The 11,268-nt window shown below is 39.8% G+C and overlaps 1 protein-coding gene across 6 annotated transcripts in view; it reads left to right on the top strand.

Annotated features, from left to right (window-relative positions):
* OSBPL6 (oxysterol binding protein-like 6) overlaps nt 1-11,268 on the top strand; it is a 154,824-nt gene that overhangs the window by 29,587 nt on the left and 113,969 nt on the right. For 4 of the 6 annotated variants that reach the window (XM_010859766.1, XM_010859760.1, XM_010859761.1 and 1 more), the window contains one exon: nt 7,269-7,447. The exons of 1 other annotated variant lie outside the window; for it this stretch is intronic. The gene's annotated coding sequence lies outside the window, so the exon portion shown is untranslated. Of the gene's footprint in view, nt 1-1,141; nt 1,161-7,268; nt 7,448-11,268 lie in introns of those variants that run through there. One more of the 6 variants, XM_010859764.1, reaches the window with a different exon arrangement.

Raw genomic sequence — 11,268 nt, 5'->3', positions numbered from 1 at the left:
GGGTCCTTCTGAGCGCCCCAGGTCGGCCCCGCGGCCGCCGCCCCACCAGGTCCCCAGCGGGTGGGGCAAGGCTTCACAGAGGTAACATTTGAGGCCTGAGCCAGGACTTAAAGGATGCTCATGTGCTCACGCTCCGGCAGAGAAGAGCATCACAGGTTGGGCAAACAAACATGCAAAGGTTGGGGAGGCAAAAGGGCATTGGATGTGCATGTCTGTAGGAACGTGTGGTGTTCACTGTATCTAAAACATGGAGAGAGTGACTAAGGGGCAATTTAAGATTGCAGACTGTACCCTGCTAAATAGTTTAAAAATTATTTTCTCTGACAGAGACCTTAAAAAAAAAATCAAGGGCTCACAAATTTTTGTATTCAGTTTCAGAGGCTTTCCGGGTGCCCAGAAGCTCACGTGTAGGTCTGTGGGCCCCTTCCCCCAAGCAATTGAGAATAACACGATCCAATATATGTTTTAAGAAAGATGACTCTGATGACAATGAAAGATGGCTTGGAGGAGAGAAGGATTAGAAGCAGAGAAATCAGGAGGCAGATACAAAAAGATCTATCTGAGATGGCAAGAAGAACCATGTCTCTGAAAGATGTTCAGGAGACAGAAGTGAGAGAGAGGACCCAGGGTGAGTTAAATGGGAAAGTCTCACATAAAATAGTTAAAAGTAACTGTCATTTCTAGCTTGGCTTAAGCATATACAGTGATGTCATTAACAAAAACTAAAGGAGAGGAAAGGGCAAGAGTAGAAAGATTTGGGGCTTGATTTTTGGGCCTGCTGAGTTTCAGGTGCCATAATATATACCAATGGGAATGTCTACTGTACAGCTGGAAATGCAGTCTGGAAAAGAACTCAGCACTGGAGAGAGAGATTTAGCTGCTCTAGAAAATGGTAGATTGAAGCCCTCTGGGTGAGTCAGGGCCACCCAGGGGAGCCCAGAATGAGAAGACAAGGGCAGAGGAGGAGTATCTGGTAAAGCTGGCTGGGGAGGCGAATCGGGAGCAGCATCAGCCTTGAGGCATTTGAGCACTTCCTGTGTGCTGGGTCTGTTCTGAACACTGTGGGCATTAGCTTGCCTAATCCTCAAACACCTCCAGGAACCGGCTGCATTTTGCATGTGAGGAACCGGAGGCCCAGAGAAGGAATTTGCATAGAACTAGTAAGTCACTTTCGATGATAAATTAGTGGTAGCCTCGTTAAGTTGATGTAATTGAATTAAGATAGTTTTTGTTATAACTTTTTTACAGATTTAAACAGAGATTGGTAAGCTTTGATGATACTATTATCTTATTTTAGCCTCTGTTCTATCATTAATATAGTATAATCATCAGAAGTCATGAAGAAAGTATGATAGGAGACTTGCATAAATTTCCAAATTCCCTGGCTTTTTCTCACATGAGTATTCCGTCAAGATTCATGCATTTCTTAAACATATTTTTAATTAATAGGGCAAATTTTCCCTGAAGTTTTCTCCTAATTAATAAGCATGTTTGGCACTAATTGGAGTACTTCCTAAAATGGTTTCATGAGTCATATTTTCCTTTTCCACCTAGAATATATGCTGGACTCTCTTAGCAGTGATCTGAGACATCATCAACTCTATGTTCTTAATTTACCCAAACTTCTCATCTCCTTGAATCCATCCCTTCCTTAGAACCTTTTCTTTTTGTTTTCCCTTTTATCACTACACCAGCAGTGGAGATTTTTCTTGGAGCCTGTTTTCCCAGTAATTTTTTTTTTATTATTACTTCATCAGAATTTTGCACACCAGTTAGATAAGAACAATGAAACCATACCAGGTTGCCACAGTGGAATAATTAGCTAGACTGGGGTCAGCAAGCTAAAGTCCATGGGCCAAATAAAGTTTTATTGGAACACATCATGATCATTCATTTACATATTACCTGTGACTGCTTTCCGGTGCTACAAGGGCAGAGTTGAATAGTTGCATTAAGTGGTACAATGCATGGCCCACATAACCTAAAATGTTTCATTTACTAATTTGGGCCTTCACAGAGAAAATGCTGACTCTTGCTGTGTACCATACGACTTTTGGAAAATTAGGATTGTCCAAAGATTAGGAATTGTCCAAAGCTTTACAGTTAAGGACATTCTCTTTTAAATAAAATATTAAAGAAAATTTTTGAATCATGTAATAGAACCATTGAATGGTTTCTGTAATATGTGTTGTTTGGATATATAACAGAAATTGTCAAGGGAATAATAAAATTGAAGACTCCTTTAAGTAATCGATAATCAGAATTCTTACCTGTATAATCAGTCATCTGAGTTTTTGTTCGTATTAACAGAGCTGTTTAATGTGGAAGAATTTTTTGTTCTTTGAGTTCTCAATAGTTGCCAGGCCTTTCCTTGTGCTCAGCTTCTGGGAGTTGCAGAAATGTTACATTTCCCTACCCTCAGAGAAATATGTCTCAATTTCAGCCAAGTTAAATACAAACCAAAAAAATTTGGGGAAATTGGCCTAGATCATAGATATGTAACAGAATGAGAAAAATATGTTTTGTGTTGAGTACATTATTTTAGTTTGTTAGCATATTGACCATATCTTATACTGCAGTCACATTTCTGAAAAAAATAGGCAATGCTTTCTTTTCTTTTTTTAATTGAGATATATTTGGTATTCAGTATTACATAAGTTTCATGTGTACAGTGTAGCACTTCACAGTTTTTAATGGTTATTTTCTGCATATAGTTACTATAAAATATTGGCTGTATTTCCAGATATGCTTTATTTTCCATTATTTTGTTAAAAAACAAGAAATAAGTGAGGACAAATGGGACCCATTCTGCCTTCTCAAATATGAGCTTTTCGTTTGTCCCTCCTGACTGCCCATTGTCCTCAGCAGCTCTGCCCTCCCTCTTTGGCTGCTTTATCTTCCGAGATTCTCTCTTGCATCTGGGTTTTCTCTCCTCCAATTTGTCCTCCTGGTTCTGCCTCCCTGAAGCATAATCACATAACTCCTCTACTCTAAACTCCACTTCAGTCCTCTACAGCCCACCCAGTGAAATCTGGTCTTTCATCAGCATTGAAGAAGACCTTTGAAACCCACTCTCTGCCTTTCTTCCCCCGTCATCCTTCTTTGTACTCTAAACTCAGTACTGTGTCTGTACTTTCCTTTTGCTTGATTTTCATATGCTTTCCTTACTGTTTGAAATGCCCTTTAATTTCTGTGATATATGGTAAGATTAATGAGATTAAATAAATTTTCAGTTTAAAAGTCTGCTCTTCAGTTATTGACAAGAAAGCCACCATAGTTGCTAGGTGAAAGTGCTTGGAGTCTTGGTTTTCTTCGGAAACTTACCTCAGCACATGTTTCCATAAATTCTGTTGGGTTGTAGCACTAAAACTGTACTCTCTGGGATTTCTGTTCAGTTCAGTCGCTCAGTCGTGTCCGACTCTTTGCAACCCCATGAATCAGCACGCCAGGCCTCCCTGTCCATCACCAACTTCCCGGAGTTCACTAAACTCACATCCATCGAGTCAGTGATGCCATCCAGCCATCTCATCCTCTGTCATCCCCTTCTCCTCCTGCCCCCAATCCCTCCCAGCATCAGAGTCTTTTCCAATGAGTCAGCTCTTCGCATGAGGTGGCCAAAGTACTGGAGCTTCAGCTTTAGCATCATTCCTTCCAAAGAACACCCAGGACTAATCTCCTTTAGAATGGACTGGTTGAACCTCCTTGCAGTCCAGGGGACTCTCAAGAGTCTTCTCCAACACCATAGATCAAAAGCATCAATTCTCTGGCACTCAGCTTTCTTCACAGTCCAACTCTCACATCCATACGTGACCACTGGAAAAACCATAGCCTTGACTAGATGGACCTTTGTTGGCAAAGTAATGTCTCTGCTTTTGAAATATGCTATCTAGGTTGGTCATAACTTTCCTTCCAAGAGGTAAGTGTCTTTTAATTTCATGGCTGCAATCACCATCTGCAATTAGACACAGTGTATAAAGTCTCAATGTATTGAGATTTTATCACAGGTAAAAAGAGAACCATCAATTTTTTGTCTAAACATTGCTGCCAGAGAGAAAAGCAAAATAATTCCTTTTACCAACTAAGGTATTTAATGGAGACAGTAGGCAAGGTAAGCAAGATAATGAAGAAGGGTCTTACATGGTGTCTTGGGCTACGGTTTTCTGGGAAAGCAATTTAAGATTTTTAACCCTATATCACGAACAAACTTCCTTCATGGAAGTGATGTGCACATTGAATCAAAACCATGGGCCACATGTTGTACAGAAAATAGTTGTAAAATAGACTTTGCTATGGAGACTGCTAGCTTTGTGTAAATATACTCTTCTGGTTATTCTGGTCATCTTTACTGCCTTTACTGTTTTAAGAATCTTTTCTTTAGTATTTTACAGAGTGATGGAGTTGCCTCTCCTTTCTCTGCACTGACTTAGTGCTAAAGGGACAGTCTAGTCCTTGGTAGAATACATCATGTGCTTAGTAGAAGGGCTTGAATAAGACCTGAATAGACTGTGTGGGGACTGTGCCAGACAAGAACATGGTGTCTGGTGGGCAAAATTCAGGCTGTAGGAGGATTAGTCACATAATTTACAGGAAAAATTCTGTTGCAAAGATAATGGATCATTTGGTTCCTGAATGAGCCATTCAGAAGGAACCTTTGCCACACCACTCAACTCCCCTGTTGAGATTTTGCAGAGACACCTACTCAAGTACTGTCTAGCATAAAAGACTTTGTTCAAATCAGCCTTTCCAACCTTTCCAACTATTAATTTATTAAGAGCTGAGCAGGTGGGTGTCAAACTGCAGAGGCTATCATTAAGCTAGAACATGATTCCTTTAGTGTATTTTGATAAAAAGCAGATATAATGTTTTCTTTTAAAGCATCGATTTTGCCTATAGTTTTAAAAAGAAACTACATTTTCCCTTCTCTGAGTTTATTTTTAATGAGGGTTTTAGGAATTAAACTTCAGTGTGTACTGTCACAAGGAGTAATCAGACTTGAACTTTGTAAGCTTAGAGCCTTTGAACTTCTGCCCCGTACGCAGTTTATGTGCGACGTAAAACAAGATCCTTTATAGTTTCTAATTAAAGTTTAGTTGCCACTTGGTTAACTTCCTGGTTTTTGAGTAAAACAATAAATTGGTCACCCAGAAATTTGGAAATTGAATGTGACAATATAACTCTTTCTGTACTAATGAAGTTTTTGAAGATGAATTAAAATGATTATTCCTAATATTTCTGGTATCAGGGACATTTGATTTTATGTGAAATATGTATTGATAGATTGGTAATTTTTTAATGTAGAACAGTCAGTCCCCCTGAAGGTTATAGAAGGCACTACACTATATAGTGATTTGTTGCCCTTTTGAAAGTGATGCAGAACGTCAGTATAAACATTAATTATAGTCTCAGAAATACCTTTTGCAAAGTACATATAAATAGAGAACTTCTAAATTCACTTTTTAACTCCCACACTTACAGTGTACAAGAAACTGCGGTCTGGTCCCTACTTCCAGAGTCAGCACAGCCTGGTAAGATGAGAGGTGTAAGCAGCATGAAAGACCAGGTCAGACTCACATTAGTCAGAATTGACCAAAGTACCAGGTGTGATGATGAGGAACTCCTTTCTAGCTGGGAATATCGATGAAAGAGGTGGAAGTTGTGGTTTTGAGCTGGATTTTGAAGCCAAGACTATGCAGAAAGAGATGAGTGAAGTAAAAAATGGAACCCAGGCCAAGATGCGGTTCACACAGGCTAGACACAGGACGTGCACGCAGTGTGTGTGATGTGGGAGGGAGGGCGTTCTTTAGGCACAGTTAGCAAGATTCAACCACCCTTCTCCTTCTCTGCCACTGGATTGGAGGAAACAGAGAAAGAGAGGAAACTTTGCTATTACCCTGTGGTCCTCTGTTCTCCCTTACCTTCCTGTTTGCTATTACAGGATAGTAAGAAGTTATGCAGAGTAAGACTAGGGCAGTGCATGCAGAGAACTGCAGTATAGGGGAGTTTCTATAGCTGACCATTCATATTCAGTCTGCCTATAATTATATGGGATTAAAAAGCATAGATTGAGTAGTGTTTGCAGAAAATAAACATATAATGCTGAGCATACAAAAATAAGCTTGATGGATGCTAACCCTAGTTCTTCTGTGTCATCATCATAATCAAATTTAAATTTTATTAAATTTTATTTAGTAATTGTAAGATGCGCAGAATTGTCTTACAACACAGTAGAGACTTCAAAAGCTTTTTTGGTAGAGTTAAAGGAGCTCTAAATGAACAAACACTTTTTGTATAAAAATGATACTTAAAGAGCAACCATACACAAGATACTAAGTAGAAATCTTTTGAACTTTTAAGTCCTAGTTTTTTAGTATATGTGTATTGCTTTTTTTTTTCTTCTCCATAGGTAAAATGAGAAAAAACTACAGCAGAATGAAAGAATAGGCTTGAGAGATAATCAGACCTGAGGAGTCATTTTTACAGCTCCCTTGTGAATAAACAAGGCTGCTAGAGAGAGGTCTGAGACTTGAAGGAAAAAACTGTTGTCACATTTCAGGGTCAGATATTTATTTTCCTTTTTTAAAAAAACTTAAAGTGAACATGCTTTTGTCTTCTCAATATTGTTTCTTTGCCTTCTGAGATATGATGCCAAGTTGAACACTATGCTTTGCTAGTATAGTTAGCTCTTTTTGCTAGAGGATTGTTCTAGGGATTTGGCAATAATTCTACCCAGGGCAAATAAGAGACCATTAATAGGTCTTCATCAGGATATTGGGATCGTACATTTTTGTGCAGTGGAACCACTTCATAGTGACTGTTTTAAAAAACTGAAAGAATCTAAAAATGACTGGGCGTATGTATATATAACAGATTCACTTTGCTGCACACCTGAAACTAACACAGTATTGTAAATCAGCTATAACCCAATACAGATTTAAAAGATGAAAAAAACTCTTCGATGTTTACATTTAATTGGAGGTGTAAACATGTTTCTAGAAAATATGCTTCATTTCCTTTTAGAAAATACTTGCTCTGTAAGTTGAGAGTTTTCTTACTCCCCGCTCTGGGTAAGATATAAATTATGCCGAGGAGCCCAGTGGTTACGTCTTTGAGATTACATAAGATTGAACAAAGGAGGTAAAATCTCAAATGCCATCCCTTATGAACTTTCTCCTCTAAAGATAAATTGGAAAGAATTTTCTGTTGGCCACAGAGGCTCATGAAAGGTCTATGGAGACGTGCTATACAACTGTAGTATCTCTCTTTTTCAGCTTCTGCCCCTTCCTGAAAAAAGAAATCGAGAAACCACTCCTAATTTACCAGATAACCCCAGAAGCCTCAGTTGACAGACCAAATTCTCCAGTCAAAGCTACGGGCACCTGAGGATAAACTGCTTCAAACAGCTTTTACCTTAAAGCCAACCTAGAAGGCTTTGACCCCCAGTTACAAGGTGAGTTAGGATAATGCAAGTTCAAAATTAGAAGCAGGACCTGGCTGTCCAGTGGTTAAGACTTTGCCTTCCAATGCAGGGGGTGCAAGTTTAATCCCTAGTCAGGAAAATAAGATCCTACATGCTTCACGGCCAAAAACCAAAACATAAAACAGGAGCAATATTGTAACAAATTTAATAAAGATGTTAAAAATGGTCCACATCCAAAAAAAAAAAAAAACTTAAAAAAAAATCAAAAGCAGGATTAGATTAGTCAATGCTCAATAACAGCAAAAGATTAGGAAATATTACCAAATCTCAGGAACATGTTTTTTTTCTATCTCTTATGTGTCTATCAGATCCAAAAATAAGGCATGGTCATTCTAGTCATGTTTAGCCATCTTAATAAAAAGTTCTGCAGTAATATTCTTAAAGATAGGAAGTAAAAAACATGCCAAAATATTGAACCTCTTGTTGTCTGATGTCTGGCATCATGTGAGAATAAGACGGTCCCTTTCCCTTCTTGAGTAATGAGCCTGCAGACCTAATCCTGAAAATGACTGAAAGGTTATCCTTGCTTTCATTATATATGCATGCTGTACACATTCTTAAAATGCATCCAGTTTTTATAATCTTTCATAGTGAATAAATAGACAATTGATTGTATTATTTTTGCACATGAGGCTGAAATGAATAATACACCAGCAGTGCTCACTATGGGCCCCTTGTCACCTTTGATATTTGCAGTTATTGTTTTCAGAGCCACCTGAAATATGCTATTTGACATTTTAGGCCCAGGGTCTTCACCGTTTGGACCCATCCCTCCCAGTTATAGAAAGCTTTCTACTTTCTGAGGTCAGAGACCCCCAGAATGGGAGGATGTACCATCATTGCTCTTGGGGATCTTTTGCAGTATTTATCCTCTACTCACACCCTTATTTTCTTGGAGGCACAAGAGCAGCAGCAGTGGTGGGGGTGGTACGATGGGAGCTTTCTGCTTATTATTTATTATATTATTTAAAGTTAAATTCTAAAGCTTAGCTTGCAAACTGGTGGCCTACTGGCCAAATTTTAGGCTTAATTTTTTTAATCTATAGAAGTTTATTTTTAAAAATTGAGTTAATTGCCAACATTGGGCAATCTGGATACCTGACATAAGATACACACACACACACACACACACACACACACACACACACACACACACCTGGCTTCTCTTGGATGATTAAAAAATATGGTCTTTTTACTATTTCAAGGACTGAAATGTGGTAGTCTTTACCTTCCCCTAAGTCTTAAATAACTAGCCTTATATGTTACCTGCCTGGTCTAAAGGCTTTTGAGGTAAGATTTCTGCTTTAAGATCACTTTCTTCTCTCCTTACATGAAGCATCTCCCCTGTAGTTTACACATAACACTCTCTTAGTCTTTATTCACTTTCTCTTTTGGCATTTTATTATTTATATAAAATTTGTGCACTGTGAGAATGATGATTTTCTGAGATTAAGCTAACACCTGCCAGACTTGCCTATGAAGGAGGAAAACTTACAAAACCAGATGGCCCATGGTTCTTAGCTGGGAAATCTAATTTCCATGGTGATAAGGTCTGAATCATTTTTGCCAGCCCCGAGGTTGTCATTTCAGAGTCTGATGTGTCACAGCCTAATGGCTCCATTGCCTGATCTGACTGTTTTGGTCCAGGGAGGTAAAGTGATTCATTGGGTTGGCTTTTTTTTGAATGACGTCTATAGGCATTTGGGCTTCCCTGGTGGCTCAGATGGTAAAGAATCTGCATGCAATGCAGGAGACCCGGGTTTGATCCCTGGGTTGGAAAGTTCCCCTGGAGAAGAGGATGGCTACCACTCCAGTATTCTTGCCTGCAGAATTCCATGGACAGAGGAGCCCTGCAGGCTACAGTCCATGGGTTATAAAGAGCTGGACATGACTGAGTGACTAACACTTTAACTTATAGGATTTTGAGTCCATCATCTAGGCCATTACTCATTCTGGACACCAGAGTGAATCACTGAGCTGTATACTCTGCCATCTACATGAGAAATCTACTGAGAAATCTCACCATCAAAATCAGATACATCTTCAAGCACAGTGGGTTGTAGTTAATCACAAATTTCTCTTTCCCCATCTTTGATCACTGTATATTGTTGGGGGCTAAATTACTTGCTGTAATGTTCCTCTTAATTTGATATTGAATCAAACTTTTGGTAGGCTGCCGGGGTCCAGCCCCGGCTGATCCAGGGTATTCGAAGGAGACACGGCGTAGGCGAGGATCAGGAAACAACTGCTTAATTAAACGTTAATTAAGGATATAAAGAGTAATAGAATAAGGATAGCTCAGTGAGGAAATTCAGTGGAGAAAAGAGGCTGAAATAAGGATAGCTCAGTAGGAAAATTCAGTAAAGAAAAGAGGCTGAACAATTCAGCCAGAAGGTAAGAGAAAGAACGACATGGGGAGACCAAGTTTTGGTGAACAAGGCCCGCACTTTATTTTCCAAAGTAGTTTTTATACTTTAAGTTGTGCATAGAGGATAATGGGGGAAGGGGTGGAGTCATGCAAGGACAGCAGTTCCTGGTCCTAATCGAAGCCAGGCTTTCAAACTTATCATATGCAAAAGTTCAGGTGAATTACATCATCTTCTGGCCAGGAGGCCTGTTAACATTTTAAGAAACTTATCTTTCTCTAAAGGTGATTATTCCAAAGTCAGGCACCAGCCTCCAAAAAAGCATTGGACAAAGCTGCATTCCTATAGGGCAAAGGTGAGGTGGGCTCAATCAAGAAAAGACTTAACTCAAGGGTCCAAGGTTACAAACATTGAGGCTACTACTTACATTTCTATACACCCATTATATCAATCAATACACTGCCAAGGACACAGTAGGTAAGGAGTATGGAGACTTAGCAGCAAACATTGGCCCAATAAGTGAAAAACCCTTCACCAATACAATTTCTAATCAGTCTTTTAACTACTCAAAGGAATCTGTGTTTAGACAGTTTAGAACATCTCCTGCCTCTCACAGTTGGGAGGCTCTGAACAATCACATGTGGCCGGAAAAACCTATTTAGGCAGGCTAGAGGGTTTCCAAAGGAGTTAGTAGGTTAAACACTGTCACACCCAGGAATTATTAACTGGAGCTGTAAGCTAACTCTTTTTTCAGAGAGAGGTAGTGGGGGACAGCCCCCCGTAAAGTCAGAGGTGTAGGTGAAAGCACAAAGCAGAAAGTAGGCAGACTCTGGTTTTCGGGGTAGATGCTCAAGAATTTCCAGGGGGACTCCTGAGGCTCGATTCCGCCTTTGGGTATGCCGAGCCTCCTTCCTCATGACCTTTGTCATGGGCGGAATTCCTCACGCTGGCTCCCAGCAGTGATAGAATTCCAGTTGAGCTATTCCAGATCCTGAAAGATGATGCTGTGGAAAGTGCTGCACTCAATATGCAATATGCAATACTCAGTATGCAATATGCTGGCTCCCGGCAGTAGGCTGCAGTCCATGGGGTCACGAAGAGTCGGGCATGACTGAGCGACTTCACTTTCGCTTTTCACTTTCATGCATTGGAGAAGGAAATGGCAACCCACTCCAGTGTTCTTGCCTTGAGAACCCCAGGGACGGGGGAGCCTGATGGGCTGCCGTCTATGGGGTCGCACAGAGTCGGACACGAGTGAAGTGACTTAGCAAAGAGCCTTAACCATGAACACATTTTAAATTATAGGGCCCTTATGGGCATAGTACTTTTTTTTCTGCATTGGCTAAATGCAAATATTACTTATTTGATCATAGTTTACAGATGGGGGAAACTGACTTGATCCCAAAACAGTGGTTCTTATCCCAG

This window comes from Bison bison, unplaced genomic scaffold, assembly GCF_000754665.1.
Source record: "Bison bison bison isolate TAMUID 2011002044 unplaced genomic scaffold, Bison_UMD1.0 scf7180017864460, whole genome shotgun sequence".
Taxonomy (NCBI): Eukaryota; Metazoa; Chordata; class Mammalia; order Artiodactyla; family Bovidae; genus Bison; species Bison bison.
Note: the sequence above shows the minus strand (reverse complement) of the source record. Positions and strands in the feature narration are given on the sequence as shown.